At 38.3% G+C, this 19,419-nt stretch overlaps 1 protein-coding gene across 2 annotated transcripts in view; it reads left to right on the forward strand.

Annotated features, from left to right (window-relative positions):
• LOC120551364 (zinc finger protein 385C-like) overlaps positions 1 to 19,419 on the forward strand; it is a 77,661-nt gene that overhangs the window by 1,077 nt on the left and 57,165 nt on the right. The window lies entirely within an intron of this gene.

Here is a 19,419-nt window from a genome sequence, read left to right on the forward strand (position 1 = left end):
ATAAACAGCAAATGAGAAATGTGAAAAAAAGGATGATTGATTATAAAAGTAGTTACTGGTTTATTTTGTAATCCAGTAAGCGATGTAAAGTCTCAATACATCATTCAACATATGTTGAAACACCTTATGTGTCAGCCTTGCTTGTCATATTTCAGTTCAGTTGCGTTTCTTCCTGTGTGTCTCACACTGTCATTACTGTGAGTGTTGCCATGGCTTACTCAGCTGCTACTCAATTCAAGCAGAGTAGACCCACTCAGACACCCAGCACTGGCCACATCATCATCTTCTGCATCCTCTTTAAATGACCTTGCTCTCCTCCGTCCCCCTCTGCGTCAGCTTCAAACCCAAATGACGCCCGCCTGCCTGCCAAGCACCGCCGCATGCATCGCTGAAGATATGTTCTTCCCAATTGCATGCAAGCAGTCATTTTCGCTGTGAACAAAAGGTCCTTGATTCATCAAATCCCGCGCCTCCTACTGCCCACTCTCCAGAGTGATGCTGTAATTTTCACTAGCACTCCTCCTGTGTGAGGCTGGGAGAGTTGGTCGTGTTTTTGTCGTACCTTGTGTGATTCTGTCGGGCTCTGAGGTGTGTACACTGCTGGGACAGACTCACTCTCTAAGCAGCATGAAGACTTAAATTCACAAAACGATCTTCCTAAAGTAGCTGACTTTTATATATAATATTTCATACATAAGATGAAGTCACTGGGACTTTAGTTTAAATACGCGTTACATTAAAAATGTTAAGGAAACAGACTGATAACACTGCAGTATATTTGAGAGGCAGTACTGCAGGTAATTGGGCTGCTTTTAAAAGAAGTGACAGTCTGAGCACATCTCAAGTCCTCAAAAAGGCAATTTCAGTGAGGAACATAAAACCTTGAGTTTCACCAGACCACTGCCATAAGATCTGAGAGGTCTGGTTAGCTCATAGCTTTTAAAGTGGACGTACAACAAATTGTGGTGCAAGGCCATCCAGTGCTTTGTGGACAAAGAAATATTCTTAAAGGCTGTTATAGGGAGCACTGGTGGACAAGAGCTGCCTATATAGAAATCTAGAAATATATATATATATATATATATATATATATATATATATATATACACATATACACATACATACATAGAAATAAGCCAACCTTACCTGTCTTAATTGTCCCCTGCCTAGAGCTTACTATGTTGGTTCAGTGACTCATTTCATGAAAGTGATTTGCAAATGTGCTCTCGCGTATGTAGCGCAAATATTTTGATAATCAAATTCATTGATTAATCATTTGTCATTTTACAAGTACAATTTTACAAGAACCAGACGTTCCCTAATGTTCCAGCTTCTCAATTTTTTGGATTTGCTACTTTTCTTTGTGTGATGTGATGGTAAACTGAATATCTTTTTGGACTTCTTGGCCAGATAAAACAAGCTAAGACATGACTTTTGGCTTTAGGAAATTGTAGCATGCATTTTCCATTTTTTTTTTCTGACATTCAATTGACAATTGATAATTTTGAAAATAATCAGGAGCTTCATCTATAATTAACACAGTTGTTACTTGCAGCCCTACACACATGCCTTTTGATTAGTTTGAAACCGTTGTGAATTCTCCGGACAATGACCTGCTCTGCTCACACTTTGGGCTCAATTGGACATTACACACATACTTTGTACTATGCAGCTGGCACGGTAAAGTCAGTTTATTTTCCGGTCACACTGATACAGACATTTGAGTACTCACATACAGCTCCTCCAGATAATGTCTAGATAAGTTCAGTTTTGCAGTGCATGTGTGAAAGTGGCTTTAGTCTGCATTAGCTCTTAAAGAATAAAGCTGTCGATACACCACCTTCTCCTTATTGTCATCGAACCCATAAAAAGACCAAAACTTTCAGACTTCTCCAGCCTGTATTTGGCACTTAGCCTTTTGTCTTTTAAAAACAGGTCAGAAATATTTAATTTGTTGTTAAAGAAAAAGGCCAAATAATTTCCGTAAACAGCTGGACGCTGGAGTTTTTTTTTTTTACAGGAGTAAATTGCGTATTTGTTGGGGACTGTTTTCAGCAGCGGACACAGTGGGCTAGTGATTATATTCAGCTGCAGGACGGTGTATGTCGGATCGACTCAATATAACCTACAGTGCACAGTTCATCGTAATCTCTGAGATATGATGGGAGGATAGGTCACTCCAGCTATCTTCAGCTAGCTTTCTGGAATGGTTTGAGAAATGACAACAATGATCTATAAAGATTAAAAAAGAACAGTTGTCAATGTGTGGCTTTACCCTAGTTTCTACCTGCAGAGCCCGCGTTTACCTTCGCGTAAAGTCAGGTTTGTACTGTCACACCCAAGATCTAGCAGCGCCTCAAATTGCTCACCATCCTGCACCTGGCAATAGGTCACATTCACAGATTACGTCTTTTATCCTAAACACTGGTGATGAAGTTGAATGGCCAGCCTATCTTCTTTTCTCTTTCTCTAACTTTCTCTCCCACTTCATAGCGGTCTCCTCCTCCTTTGGCATTTGGCCGCCGCCGTCTGTCTCAGTAAAAACCATCGGCTGTGAAATTGAGAATAATCATGTGGAACGAGATTGGGACGGGAGCAGCTTGAGCTCCAGCCTTTCGCTGTCAATGGACTCATGGCTCCTGCTGATCAAGTCCACCAGGGATTGAACAATCACCCACAAAACATTTTTTTGTCTCGTGGGCAGAATATTTGTTTTTGTCATCAGCGTGACATAGCAAAGATTCTTTAAATTCTTATTTAATTACCAAGAGCTGTGTTATCTCTGTTTTTAAATGGACACTAAGGAGATATCCCATTGGTACTCACAAATACTATTGCTAAGTGTTAGTAATATTCCACAGAAAGTGTAAAAGTTTGACTAATGCATTATTGGCGCACACACATTTCCTTTAATTGAAGAGTCTCTGGGTATAGGCTAGTTATCAAGATAAAATGAAATCAAACCAGGACAATAACACTACCATTAAAACGTACTGAAACCGCATGAGAAAAATACAAATATGTAGAAACAACAATCATCATTGTATGCTAACTGGAAACATTTGCCTATATTGTAATGCCATTATATATTATATAAAAGAGTTTATTAGATAAAAGAGGACACCCTTTAGGAATGACATGTTTGGAATATTATACAAGGCTTGAAATAAAAAATATAATTGAATTAAAACTCTTCTTGTACACTGTACAGGTTTATTTATAAAGCATAGCCTCTTATTTTGTCCCTGCAATAACCTTTTCTTTACATCCTGAATAGTTAACCAAATTACAGAGAGCAGACTATATGAAGGCCATGGGTAGCGCTGAATCAAATTTACAGTTTTAACACATTTTCAATGGCACTCATCTAGTGCTGCATTCTAAATGCAGATAATAGTCTAATCAAAAATGACACTTCAGAGATAAAATTAATTTCAAATTTCAAAAGAAGATGTAAGAGATTTTTTAAGGTGGTAACTTCCCCTGAAATTAGTCCAAATAAACCTGCTTTAATCTGTGAGATGTCTGATCTCTACAAGTACTGTACATTTTATCACCCACACACTAGAGAACTTAGTTTTAACCCTCTGAGGTCTAAGGGCATTTTCACACATCTTCTTAAATTCACCTTTTTAGGGTATTTGCATAAAATTGATCCCCATGTGTCAAAATGTTCAGATGCTCAGCTTTCTGTATAGCGATGCCCACATTTTTTCTAGAGCAATGTGTAAAGAGATAATTTGGCGCTAAAGCTGAAGCGTTGATGTTGGCTTTTTTTAAAGTCCTCAAATCTCTTTTGAAAATCAACCTTAAGTTATGATGTGTTGTACGAATTGTTTTGGTGCTTGACATGAGTTTACCAAATCTTAGGTTATATGTATGATGATTAAAATATTAAATAAATATCTGAAATTAAATTTTGTAATATCGCTTTTTTGAGTAGGAGTTTTGTCAAACATTGTTTGGACGCGCCGTTGCTTCTTTTGTCCTCAGAGGGGTTAATACCACTTTCTGTCACAAAACCCAAAGCAAGATATCACACTGAAATCTCATATTCATGGTCTTGAACGCTTATTTATTAACACTTTTCTTGGCATAACTAATAATTATGTAAAAGTGATCAATTTAATTATATTACAGATACTGCAATAATCATTCTTTAATACAAATAACTGTTAATCAGGCTTAAATCCACTTGCCATTGCTGGACTTTTCGCCCAGTCTTACATGACACCCTGCGAGGTTGCAGCTGCAGGTCTCTTTCAGAAAATATGTGTAACATTAAAACATGCTCAGTCTTAGGTGATTTTTACTGTAGCTTTGTGACGATTGGGTTTCCCAGAGGCTGAGCTAGCATTCAGGGCGAGGTTGGAAGAACAGTAGTGCATTAGAAATACTTCATCATGTTTGAGGTATTTACGTCCTTGCAGTAAATTGCTTTTCTACAGATATACTGTAGCTTACAGCAGGTTAAAGGTGCAGATGGAGTGTACCGCCTGCTCTGTGGTGTCTAGGACCACAGGTCTTAAATCAGTCAGGGCCGTCCACCAATAGGATCTTCTCAGCATGGTAATTTCCATCTGTTGGATGTATCACAGATTTCATTTCCCTAATTTCACAATACATCTTCATTAATACTCCTTTAACATAATTTTCAAGTGGAAGCCTGCTTTATGTTTAACTTACTTACTGTTACCTAAAAGGAAGGATTATATGTTTATTTCTGAGCTAAGACTTATGAAATCTAGTCAATTCCCATTGTTATCAAATTAGCTTTTTAAAGGCGCTATTTTTTCAGCAAGTTTAACAAAAAATGCAATTGTATTGGACATGTTGCATTACGCCTTTGCTTTTACACAGGAGGGATGCGACTAAGATTGTTTTCTTTGATGAAGAATGTTTTGATTATTTTCTGTCTGTGAATCTTTAGAAAACTGTGAAAATCACCACTGCAATTTTCCAGAGCCCAAGATGATGTCCTGAAATTGCTTCTTTTTTCCGACCAACACTCTAAAACCCAAACATATTGCGTTTAAAATGATAATACAACAGAGGAAAAAACTAAAAGACCTCTTTTGAGAAGCTATAACCATAAAACATTTGGCATCTTAATTGATTTATGTCAATCGATTAATTGACCAATTGTTTCAACAGATCTATTCTATATTCTATATATATGAAAATATAAAGGAAACTCATTGAATGAGGTGTGTCCAAACTTTTGGCCTGTACTGTGTGTATATATATATATATATATATATATATATATATATATATATATATATATATATATATATATATATATATATATATATATATATATATATATGAGAGTGATCAAAAATACAGGTGAGACAAAAAGGGTGCATCTGACCAAGACAGATAAAGCCAGAGTACTGTTGTGTCACATTCACCAGAGTGGTCCATAGCAGCCATCTTCTGCTTTTATTGTAGGATTTTCTTGTTGCCTCCCCTGCCTGGGTTGTTAACTCACATTTCCTCTGCAAATGTCCGATAGTAACACGGAAAAAGTGACACTTAAGACAACCAATCTGTCTTCATTCTGTATGGCTAATCTGGCAAAAGAAGATTCTCTATCAAGCATCAATAATAATTTGAAATGGACTATCTTTGAAATTACAACCCACGGTCACCCTCAGACGAGGCTTCCAGCAGTAAATGTGCAGCGAACACCTTATCACAACAGACCCACAACAGATTGCTCTCACCCCTGCCTCACCTCAGACACACCGAAATGGATTTCTGCTTACGTCTCCCATCAAAGATGTAATGGCTCTTGGGTTGTGTCATTACAAGTCAGATGACAGTCTCCTTCACACAGTGGCAGCTTAAACCTGCCTCTGGACTGATAACTGTGATCTTTATTTGGCTGCTCAGAAGTAAAGCCACCTCCCCAACTCTACTGACCCCCTCCCTAACAAATGTCTGTCAGCTGGAGCCAAGGGTGAAAAACAGTCCTTCAATGTGCTGCAAGAATATCAAAATGGCCACAATAGATCAATAGAAGACATGTAATGACAACACAAGCAGATCAATACTGTGCTGTAATAAACTGAAAAGTGTAGAGAGACAGGCTTTCTGTCTATAAGACTAAGTTAAATGTTTGGTTAGGTTTTCACAGCTCATATATCACTACATTGACCGCATGAATCATCTTCCCTGAGGTTGAATCATCAGCTTCCCTGTTTGGAGCCACATAAGATATAAATGTTTTTATAAGCTGCTGGACTGTTGATCCTTACAAGGCACAAACTTAACACATACCGACACGGTCTCTCCTCTTACTCACACACATTGTTCTTCTGTGTAAAAAAAGAAAGAAAAGGGCTTCCTGTCATCGTGTTATGTAATAGCAACGCACAAGGTGCTAAAGTAAACACTAGTATAGCACAGATACTCCCTTAATTTCTCCGTCTCAGAGTATTTTTCAAAAATGCTGGCAGTTAAGTTAGCAACACCCAAAATGGGAATTTTGCATATCACATTTTACCTGCATATACTGGATAAACACTTGTATAAAAAAAAATAAGGTTTATGTTTCTGATATGTGGATGGCTCCTTGATGTCTGTATGTAACATAGCAACTCTAATTGATAGTTGCTCTCTGAGTCCCCATCATATGGACAGAAAGATGGGCAGACACCCTGAGGTGTGTGTGGGAAGTTTGATTTTTTACGGTCCATTACCTCTGTGTGTGTGTGTGTGTGTGTGTGTGTGTGTGTGTGTGTGTGTGTGTGTGTGTGTGTGTGTGTGTGTGTGTGTGTGTGTGTGTGTGTGTGTGTGTGTGTGTGTGTGTGTGTGTGTGTGTGTGTGTGTGTGTGTGTGTGTGTGCAGTAGTGAGCATGTGTGACTTTGACATGGCCACAGTAAAAATCCTGTCCAGTCCTCAGAGTATTCTGTAAATGTATATGATTTTTATCTATAAGAATGATTTTGACTGTGTGCGTGCCTGCCTGCACGATTGGCTAATCCCCAACAAATGAGTTAACATCATCCAACAAAACAAATAAAAGGTAGGAGTAGCAGTAATCAATTTCATATAGAGATGCACGACAACATTGTCTATCTGAGATGAAACATGTTTTAAATATCCTCCAGACATAGTGAGAAAACAGTTGTCATGCCACGACCTATAGCAGAAACCCCAACAGTAAAACTATGGAAGTCAGATTTCTGCCTAGAAAAGCAGCACCCTGGCCATTTTGAAACCATTTCATTCTTCCTCGTTTTTCCTTGGATCAAATAGCTTTGCTTCGCACCTGATTTGTCATGCAGTCTCTTATTCTGCAGTTATTTTGCTCTTTGTCCATCCATTAAATGGTGTGTTATATTCTCTCTAATGGCCATTACCACTGAACACAAAAGACCAGTCAAGCAGGCCAAATTAAATGGTCGTTAATTGAAGGAGCCATTAAAGCAGGCTCTGCTGCTCGTCTAGTGCCGTCTGTTTCAGTCATCAGTGAACCAAGGGAGCTGAGGGTGAAGCCTCTGGACTGTTATGTCCACTAACAAGTTACTGATAACTGTCCTGATAATTAATTATTGTAACAGTTACCCTTTTCTTTCTACCTGTGTTAGGGAAAGCAAATGTGTCCTTTAAAGTCTCCTGCTACTCCATTTCCTGTGGAGCATTTAATCAGGTGGTAGATGAACACTTCAGGGCTGCTGAGAGCTCCATATTGTCCCATATTGCAAAAATACTACCGGAATATCAAAGTTAAAAATTATGTTTTTGTTCAGTGTTGTGCAACTCTGTGTTATCAATTTCAAGGCTTGCTTTTAATATTTGGTAACACTTGTACAGCTATTGTAAATCTACACAAGAAAAATGACCTTTTTGTTTAAATGAGACATGATTTAGATTTAAGTGTGTATCAGTGACGTTGAGTTTCAATGTTGGTGAAAGTTGAGTCTAACTGAAAGCAAGTGGGGATTGTTGAAAGTGAAGACATTAAATCTGCAATAAAATGTATTTTTGGGCCAGCAGAAAAAGAATTATGACATTGACATATCAGCTTGTCAGCATTAACTGCTTTTCATTACACTATGTTAGAGGCTGACAAGAACTTGATTCAAACTGATTTATTTGTTAAAAAACGCTATTCAGTGCTTCTCCTTGCCCAAACACCTTAAAGAACCAGTGAGATAATTCAGGCAATTAAACCCATTTTACCTGGGGAGTGCAACTAATTAAAAGTCAATCCAATTTAGTATGTCAGGTTTCCAATACGAGTCAGCACAGATAAGAAGTTGGAGGATGAATGATTAGGGGAAAGGGAGCGGGAACGAGCAGTGATCTTATCTGCAGTCACCTGTCAACATTGGGATGATTTGCTCCAGAAATAAAACCCCATTGAATTTCTTCACCATGTGATTAGATACCTCAGTAATTCTCATTGAAGTGAAAAGTAATTTAAACAAAAGTCTGGCTGGATAATTACTAATGCAGGTAGCTAAGAATCAAAAAATAACACATGGATTTTTTCTTAAGCATTGGAAGCAGTATTATTACTGATTTTTTGTTTTTTTGATTGTTTTTTTTTTTTTTTTATATATATATACACACACACACACGTATATATTCAGCTGTTTCTGCCACCCCTGGGGAAAGAAAAAGAATTTGGCACCCAATGTGAATGACCATACATTTCAAGTATTGCTTATTCTTTGCACACTTGATGCCATCTGTCTATATAAAGAGTCAGCTGTTACACTGGAGTCTCACTACCAACTCCACACAATGTATATTTATCAACTGATAAAGCTAGACATGGACTAGACAAATGACATGGAAACCCACCCAGAACACATCTCTTAGTCATCCTCATTAGTCATCCCTGCCTCCGTGCTTCCCTACTCCCACCTCCTGCTATCACTCCACATGGAAAGCATACGTTTCCCCTCCAAATGGAAGAATTTTCTATTTGGCATGCCATCAGTTTACATAAACATATTTTGCATTTTGCTGAAGTTCTAGAAACAGCGAGGAAGTAACTTGGAGCCAAAGCTGAAAATGCACTTGTAAAGGGCGGAAGAGAGACAAATTGCGATATGGTGCATGTCTCTGATTGAGATGTCACCAGTCCCTGCTTCAGCCTGTGTTATCAGTGTCATGCAGTGACTGATCTGAGAGCTGTCAGGAGCACGAAGCCCAAAGGAAAAACAGGCAGGAAGTGGCTTAACCCTGCTCTGCGCTATGGTCCTATCCAGATGTGAACACGTGTTCACACCCGTGTGTCGGTGACAGGACAATTGAATAGTCGTCAGCTGAAATTCCTCAAATGGGTACCAGCGTTGTTTTTTTTAATTGCCAAGTTTATAATCAAAGTTATTTATAGAATTTGCACTGTAATAATGGACCCAACAACCTCACTATCTTGACAGTTCAAAATAGACATTTGGCAGACTGGTTATAAGTTGAAAATCTGAGTTAAAGGTGGAACATCTATTTCTAAACTTGTACGAGATAGTATTATTCAGTCAGACAGCATATAGAGCTTGTGAAGAAAACCATTTGTGAGAAACTGAAACTTTTGACTAAGGAATTTTTTCTCCATAAATGGCACTTGACCATGTGTTGACATTGTTCCAAAAGATACTTGTCAAAGTCATTGAGATGTAGAGCTTTGCCCAAACACAGGTGATAGCAAAGAAGGTAAATAGAGTACACATTCAACTGTGAGTACAGGTATATGACAAAAATGGCCAACGAGAGAAAAAAACTGGTCTAACACATTTCGTATTTTGAAAATCACTCAATAAGAGGAACATTAGAGATTTGGATTAACTTGTTAATTGAGTCAGCTAAACTCCTCACCTTGTACATGCACATTTTTACAGCTAGTAAAATAAATAATCTGTTCTTGCACCACTAAGTAAGTTAAGCAAATGTGATGTAGAATAAATCACAGTGACGTTTCCACTCCAATAGTGTCTTCCAAAAAGTTTCTCAGGCTTTGTATTTTATCTTCAACATATAATTAAGCATCTGCTGAATTCTCCAAATAGCCAGAATGTTTATTTCCTTGTCGATAGCAGAATGGATAAGAGCTTGATTTCACGATTTCACATTTTTTTGGCATCACTTAGCCATGCTAATTCTTGCAATAAACCCCCTTTTAATTAAATATATCTAAAAACATTAAAGAGAATTTAGGTCAAGTCTTGTTTTGAGCGTGGAAGGAATGAAGAGGAGAACAGCACAGTTGTCTCAACAAATCCATCCCATTATAATCAGCACTCCCTCGCCACATTTTTATGTCCCTCAACGTGCCTAAAATGATCTTTTAAAATAGCCATATTTAGTCAGTTTAAAGCATATGCTGACGTGTGGTGTGTTAGTGTGTTTGAGGACAGAGCAGTGAAAGCTCACAGAGGTGATTCTATCAAGGTTGTTTATCAAAAGCTTATTTATAGCACCAAATGACTTTGCATTATTATCTAGGTTGTTTCATTCATTTTTGTTATCTTTTGTATTCTTTTTAGCACATATTATTGTTGAGAAGTCAGTCTTACAGTATTTGTTTGGGATGTTATGAATCACAAAAGTTGCATTTATGGTAATATGTTATAGTGCTGTAAAAATAAGTGACTGTCTTGCTATTTACACTATTGAAACTATTGAATATGTGTGTCCTGATGATTGCGTGTTTAGAAAGTCTACCACATAGCCCTTAAAGTTTTCAGTACAATCCTGGCTGATAACCTTTGTCCTGTCCAGTCTTTTACTGTAACACGATCAAATAAAATGAAAAAACATTTTAAATTACAAATTAATGTTGGATTGACCAGTTTAAAGTTATTTCTTAGTAGTTTAACACATGCTCAAAGCAGCATATTACAAAAAACATTACAAATCTAAACATTAAAAGCATGCGATATCCTGGTTACATTTGGAAAAAGTCAGGCTAGCTGTTTCCCCGTTTCCAGTTGTTATGCTAAGCTAAGCTAACCCACTGCTGCCTGTAGCTTTATACTGACCAGACAGACATGGCAAGGTTAGTTTAACAACCTGACCGAATTGCATTATATCATCTTTTGAACAAAACAGCTGTATGTACGTATGTATTGTTTGATTCACCAGGTGTATTAAATAGAAAGTATTGAATGCTGTGTTGTATTTTTGCATTAATTACTATTTAGATTATTAGCAAATTCAAATTTTGATAACCAAGGCACTTTCCTTTTTTCCTCGGTTTGCATAAGCACTGTCATTCATGCACAGGTCACATTTGCTTTGGTCCTCATAGCAGCCTTAGGGCTCTCCCAGATGGCTGATGACAGATGCCCACAATTGCTGTTGCCCTTGGTTTGAGTGCAGTTCCTCCCTCCAGATAAAAAAAAAAAAAAACTGTCCTTACCAAGTTCCCCCCCAACCTCCCAGTTCTCTTATTTGTCCTAGCCTGATTTATATTCCATCATGTTTTGTATCTCTTGTGCTTCGGCCTGTATAACTACTGCCTTTACTTTGTTTATATATTGAAATAGCTCCGTTTGTTTGAGCTCCTCTATTCCGTTTAGGATTTCCAAACATCCTTCCCCCTTCCTACTGCACCATTCTTCGGCCCTGGCTTGATCCCATATCCTCTGCTCCTTTTTTGATAATGGAGCTGGATGCTTACCAGAGGGTTTTAGCCACAACGAGGTGTCCATTCTTATATCCTTAATGTCCTGTCACTGGGTAAAAAACATGGCAGAGAGACTCATCTTGTTATTTAACCCCTGCCAAACAACCCTGTGGTATTGAATCGTCTTTGTAATATTTGCAAACAAAGGATACCAAATTAGCACTTCAGTAAAGGGACTTATCAGTGTTTTTGCATGTTTTAGCCTATTTTCTGCAACATTACATGCCAAAGTGTTGTAGGTTTGTAATGTGTATTTCCGTCCTTATAAGACACTGTTGGTTTAAAATGATTTTTTTTCATTTCCATTTATTTCTGCATGGTGTGAATATACAGGGAACATCTGTTTTTGTGTCTTACTGTGGTGTGATTATGCAGTGCAGAATTTACACAGGCACTTACAGTACAACTACATTACATAACAGTGATAAGGTACTGTAGCTTTGACAAAAACAAACAGGCATGATGTTCAATGTGATCATGGATTTTAAGAAATGAATGGAAACTAGTGGCATCTATTGGTTTGCTTGTGATGAGTGATATGCAATGATAAACGTATATAACGTATATAAAGTATAATGTTTTAGGATAAATGAGCTAAAACATCGATTAACATGATGTGGTCCTTAAAAAGTAAAAAACACCATAATGAAATATAGTGGTTCTCTGGTCAAATTTAATTTGTCCAGTGTAAATTCTGCCCTGCGTGGGTTATTTTATTTCTGTCTCCATATGACAGTCAGTCTGCCTGGCCACATGCTAGAAGTGTTCAGTTTAAGAAACTCCACCTGGGGGAAGGAGATTACATTTTGTCATTCCTGACTGTGGCCTACCTCAGCAGTCTTTACGTGGAGCAAACAACTACCTCTAAAGGAGCGTGTCAAGGTTTGTGCTGAAAGAAGATTAAGTGCAAGGACAGGGATTTATTCTAAATAGGCAGGTTGGGTTTCTCCAATTATGAAATAGTTTGTGCCAAACTGTGGCCTATATTTAGATTGCTTCTAGTTTCCTCCACCAAAGCAATGACTTTTAAGAAAACAGTGGCAATATTTTGGACAATTGAAAAGATTGTTTTGTAAGTGAATGGCAAATTTATTATTGAGTTGGTCTTCACAAGTCTTGAAGAATAAAAAAAAAAAAAAGGTTCATATAAAATACTAAATAGTAACTAACTTTACACTACACATTTTACACTCAAACACACTCTTCTTCTGGCCAATCGCCAGTCCAATGCCAAGAATGGGGTCTTACCTTAGGGGTGAGGCGACATCGGTCAGGTGCTTCTCTAAAGTCAGGATCAAATGTCAAAGAGGGGCTCTTCACTTAACCTGACACCATTCTGTTGTTGATTGCTGATTTGTGTGTGTCCATCATTAATGTTTGACTTTTAGTTCTCTGTGGAAAGATATGATGGTATTTTCCTGTTAACTGCTCACTAATTGTATCTTCAGTTTGTCTTCAGCTTCAACACATAGGCATCATCAAAATCAATGGTTCCCAATCACCGGGCTGCATACCGGTACATTTTCACACAGTTTCTCATGGAGGGAATTCAGTGTTGCACTGAAAAAAAGAGAGCTAGACTAAGATAAGTTAAAATCCTTCCTCTCCGAAGCTATTCACTTATCCGACAAGCACTTCTGAAGTAGCATACTGGCTGCTTAACCTTCAGTCGTGACACCCCACGTCCTCCTATGCAACAAAGTTATCGATATGAAAACAGTCCGCTGTGCACAAATGGTTGGTAACCTCCAATCTAAATGATTCCACTGACAAGGGTTCAGTGTTCTCTAGATGCTCCCGCACAGAGGACACAATCCATAACTTTACTGTTCAATAAGTAGAGAAAATTGGAGCTCAGTTTTCACTTTAGGTGGCATGCATTACTTAGTTTGAATTGAGATCATGGTAAAAATGGAATTTTATCTCACCACTGATTTAAATTCTCCTTGAAAAAAATACTTGTGTTGTTCTCCCGATCAAGGTTGTGGGTACTATTTTGTTGAGACCAAAAGTGGTATGTAATGAGAAGACTAATTTGGCATAGTGTATAAAACATTTCCCCAGCATCAGGATTTATGAAAAAAAAAAAATCCTTTTTGATTGTTCTTGAAAATGCTTAAACATCACATTATTCATTTTTCTAGTGATGATCTAATGGATTCTTATGTTCTGTAAGCCTGTTAGATTGGTTGAGTAGCCTTTACTGGCAAATACTGTACAATACTTTGCCAAAGAGGAGGCATGCAGGGCTGTGGTTCTGTGGAGCCTCTCAACACATCAGAGAAGGTGACAGCTGATTGGCTGCCTCACCTCCTATCTGGCTGTGGCACCGCCTTACTGGAACAAATAGACACACACTTAGCTACTGTTTTGTGTGTGTGTGTGTGTGTGTGTGTGTGTGTGTGTGTGTGTGTGTGTGTGTGTGTGTGTGTGTGTGTGTGTGTGTGTGTGTGTGTGTGTGTGTGTGTCTCCTCGTCCTCAGATACCAGTGGTCTAATTAAAGAGCTGGCATGTCGGAAACCTGTTCTCCCTCTTTGTTTAACATTGGACCTAATCTGCAACATAGAGTTAGAGTGTGTGTGTGTTGTGTGTGTGTGTGTGTGTGTGTGTGTGTGTGTGTGTGTGTGATCTGGTGATTGCTGTGAGGTGTCTACAAGATCGATGCCAAACCAGTTCAGACATTTTGGGAACCCAGCCAAGCTACCCAAGAGGAGTGTGTGAGTGAGTGTGGTGTTGTGTGTGTGTGTGTTTACATTTCCACATGAATTACCCGTGCTCTTGGGGCTTCACAGCATCTTATATGTGTTTTGCTCAATAATCTGGCTTTGAGTGCGAGTCATCATCACATGTAGTGCATTAAAACATGTTCTGTTGCACCACTTTTGTGTATTATGGGAAAACATTGCTGATGATGATTTTTTTCCAGTAAAAAAATAATCACAAATTACTTCTTTAATTGTTGCCATGTTTATTATTTTTTATATCATTCTTGCTAAACACCACATTGAACAGGAAGTATCCAGAAGCTTCATCGTTTCCCAGCCACCCACTTTTTATCATCTTTTTTGATTCATGCAGACAGTATACACTATAGCTTGAGTGAGAAATGCATGAGGTATTTTGTTTATACTACTACTAAATGTAACGTTTTTAAGTGTTCAGGCTAAACTTTGATAAGGTGTTTGGTTACTGGAATTTGGAAAATTAACTACTTTTGGAAGTGTAATCGAATTAGGAAACATAATTAAAAATCCAAACAAAATTCAAATTCTTTTGCCCCTGATAAACACACAAACTGTCTTTTTGTTATTGCAGGGCTTATTTAATTTACAGAATAGCCTACATGGTCTATTACAGTGTATGCCACAGAGCTTCTTGAAGCCGGCTACAGACCTCCGTCGTATCAGCGGTAGTTGGTGGTTCAGTTACCTGAAATGACAGACTGATCTCATGAATTGGCGTATGTATGAAACGCCCATTTGTATTCCGTTTTTGCGTGTTATCAAGACGCATAATCGCATTTTTGCGTGTATATCAACGCAAATCGGCCGTCATTGTCCTACATTGCGAGTCAATTTCCGCCGTAGCGAGTAGTATAAGGAGGGAGGTAGGTAGGGGTGGCGGATGGGTTTTTTGCCGTTTTTTTTGTTTTTGAGTTTTTGTTTTTAATAAGCCTTACCCAATGTTTCTTTCCTAAACCCAACCATTTGTTGTTGTCGTAAGCGTGTTTTTGTCGTTATTTTCTGTGTTTTTGTCACTGTTTTGTTACTAAAGCCTTTCCCTGTGTTCTTTTTCTAAAGTCAACCATTTTTTATTTTTTTTTTCTTAACAGGCGTGTGACGTTGTTCTCGCGATAGTACGTCGCGTTCTCGCGATAACGCACAACGTGGCGAGGCCACGTGGTGGGTATGTTTACATCAGCTGTATATAGCGTGTATCATACACGTGGATAGCTGAAAATGGTGTACAATAACACGCCATTTGGCTTTATGAAAGTGGCGTATATATTTACGCAAAGTCATGATGCCATGTTGGAAATGAGGTAACTTTGAGCCAGTTGTTACGGTTAAATTTAGTCCACAAAATATCAGCATTTTGCCGCGACGAAAGTTAAGATTAGGCACCAAAACAACTAGTTAAGATTAGAAAAAAGGGTTTATTGGTGTTTTTTTGCCCCCAACGGCTCTAGGTTGTGAATACAACCACAAAACAACGTGGAATGCTTGTGAATTACAGTGCTTAACTTTTTGTAGCTTTTTGAACGAATGGTTCAGGCTGACTGCCTTTATGTTACATACAACCACAAGCACATGCACAGTGTTGTCGTCCCATGTTCCCAATTCCAGTTGAGTCCAAGGAAAATGTAGAGACTAAAAATATGCACCCTCTTAACAGCTCCCACTCACTTACCTAACATGGTGAATCATTGCATTTGCTGTATGAGTGGAACATTTTGCAAATGACCTTGTCATAGAAATCTGACACACAAAATACCACTCATGCTGTGTGGATTATGTATGCCAACACAGAATATACTGTGTGTGTGTGTGTGTGTGTGTGTGTGTGTGTGTGTGTGTGTGTGTGTGTGTGTGTGTGTGTGTGTGTGTGTGTGTGTGCGTGTGTGCGTGTGTAATAGTGTGCATGTGTCTGTGCGTATTGTTCTGAGGGTCATGCACCGTGTTTTTGAATGTTAATGGCTTGAATGCACCTGTGTGTCTCTGTGTGTGTCTCGCGTTTATACATCATTGAGCCCTCACGCTCAGTCATGCTTCTCCTTGGGCTCCTTTTGTAATAAAGAGCTTTTTTTGTCATTCTTACTCTAAATGCAGCACAGAGAGAAACCTCTTCACACAACTAAGACAATCTTTTGCACCACCACTGTTTAATAAGTGTTTATAAGTTCGTTATTTAACTAATTCATTAACCAATGTATAACTTATTCGCACACCTGCTCCTCATTTCCACATCAAGCAACACCCATGTGGATACAGTACTCCTCTGTTTATCATCTAAAGATGATTTTATTTATTTATTATTCTGCGGATTATTTCAGTTATGTTAATTAATCTATGAATTTTGTGTCTGTAAAATATCAGAAAATAGTGAAGAATACACATAAATTCTTTGTTTTGTCTAAACAATACTCCAAAACACAAAGATTTTCAGTTTACTGTCACATAGACAAAGAAAAGCAGCGATCCTCATATTTGAGAAGGTGCAACCAGAGAATGTTTTGGCATTTTTGCTTGCAAAATGACTAAAACGATGAATTGATTGTTAAAATAATTCATTCATCGACTTATAATCGCTTCGCCTCTGATATATACAGTGTCACCTGACCGCAAACAGTAGTCCTGTACTAGACTACAGATTAGGGAAAGATGGTGGAATAGGTTAAAAGTCACAGTGACTTGAAGCTCCAGACAGACAGAGACTGACAGAGACTACTCTATGAACATTAACCAATGTTAACACAGCCTTTCCCTAATCTTAACCAAAGTGCTTTTGTTGCCTAAACCTAACCGCAGAACTTAGGATGCTCTGTACACCTACCGTCCACTTCCCTACAATCTGTGTAGGAAACATAAACTACACACACAAAAATGTTGCCATGTAACAAAAACCCCGCAGGAATTATGTTTCTTTACAGAATGTAAACAAATTAGTGTATAAATGTTTTTCTTTTATAAATTTCTGGGAGACGAGGTTGGTTGTTGAGCAAATGTCAAAATTGCACCATGTACGATAACTGAAACAGCATTATTCTCTAATTTAATTTGTGCATGTTTCAGCGCAGAGATTTTCTTTCGCCACACTTAAATCTTACATGGTTCACTCAGCTCCAGCTCTCTGCAGACTTTATAGTCTGTGTTGCCCACTATTCGGTAAAATGTGCCTCTTTTGTCCATTTCTTTGCCTTGTCTGCACAAATTACAGCATAATTGAGCTGCAATTTGTGTGAAAAAGGTTCCAATTCATGTTTTCAGCGGATGTGCGGGGTAGCCTAGCAACACAACTGTAATTGTGGTCCACCTGTTCAGTATTCATTTTGACTGTCAAGACTGAAAATAAATGTAGGTGTTTGGCGTTTTGTATGAGGTGTCTTTCTTTGCAACAAAAAAAATCATCTGAATTTATTGCACTTGGACACATCCATCACTTCTGAAAACAAAATGTATGCAGTGATTATTAGAAACAGGAAAAATATTACTCATCTTCTTTTACCGTCCAGTTATTCCATATCAGGCCGAGCACTGTATCTGCTGTCGACGTAATGGAAGAGTGATGACAGGTGTTGCAACGTGGGAGCTCATCTTGGCCTGAGCGTCTGGAACAATGCCATTTTTAAAGGAACATATGCTTATGCCGCTGCATCCCGTTCACAGCTGCCTTGCGTATCAATGCTGAAGGCCTTGGTCAACCTTTTAACACATCTGGATTAGACCTGCTTGTTCCAGGAAGTTTACTAGATCATAGACCAGAAAGAGCTGCAGCTGTTCAGGTTCAGGTGGATTAAGATCCTGGAGGGGTGTTGGATTTGTTCTGTGTTGATTCTTTAAAGCCAGTCTAAAAAGAAGACTTGTTTCTCGGAAATATATTCTTAGGCCACCTTGAAGTTGTGTGTGATTATGGATTTAACAGGATTTTACTGTATCGAGACAAACAGAGTGTACAGTTAGTAAAACATTAGTTTGCCATGAAGCCTTTATAGTGTAATAGATACAGTTGCAGTGCATCAAGTGTAGCTATATATAGAGAAGTACCATGCTATACTAAGTCCCCTTGAGAAGATCTAGGACAATGATCCACATGCTGACAAGTGAGTTTATCATATAATTAATATAATGGAACCATATCTCATCTCTGTAGAGCACCTGCTAATTTTACAAAAATGTTATACATTCTGTACATTTGTATGTTCCTGGAGAAAACGTGAAATTTCCAAAAAGTCTTTGATAGTGTTTTATTCCAAATAATTTTTTTTTTACACTTTACAATGCCAAAGCTTTCTTCCCCTCATTTGTCAAAGCTCAGTGATAAACAAGTTCGCCCCCGGTGTGAAACCAGAGCACATCAAGGCAGGCAGCACATCATATAGATGGGGAGAGCAGCTTGGAGAAAACAGGCTGAACAGGTTGCCAGTTTTATAGCTGCCTGTCAGCTCAGTACCCACCTGATTGGAGCCTCTATCCATCATCCCACGTTGCCAGATTAGCAATAAGAAAACCTTTTTGGAACCATTGATAAAGAATGTTCTTTAGTGGCTGTAACGTCTTTTTTTTTTTCTTTCTTTTTTACGTCAATTTTACACACCATCTCAGCTATTCTACACCATAACATAAGACAAAGAATAAAGCTTAGACTGTATGTACACGATTTTCTATAGCAACAATACTGAGAGTTTACAGCCATGCTAGCGGCTCTGTGAGGCTGTACGTTGGCACAGTGGCGCTTTGAGCTAAAGGCTAATGCCAGCATGCTAACATACAGTGACAATTCTAACATGATGATGTTAAGCAGGGCATAATGTTTACCATGTAGTTTAGCATGCCTACAGTAAGCATGGCTAAAAAAAACTAAACAGGAAAGGCCCTGCACACCCACACAGGTGATTTCATTTAGTTTTGATGATTAGAGCTCTTCTCTGTGGAAGTGACTCCTTTTGTAGATTTGTTGCACCTGCCCAGGTGGGACAAATTACACATTTTATCATTGTTGTTGGCGCATGGAGGCCAGTGCTCTCATGTATTGCCAAGCATAGCTCTGACCA

Source organism: Perca fluviatilis, chromosome 21, assembly GCF_010015445.1.
Source record: "Perca fluviatilis chromosome 21, GENO_Pfluv_1.0, whole genome shotgun sequence".
Taxonomy (NCBI): Eukaryota; Metazoa; Chordata; class Actinopteri; order Perciformes; family Percidae; genus Perca; species Perca fluviatilis.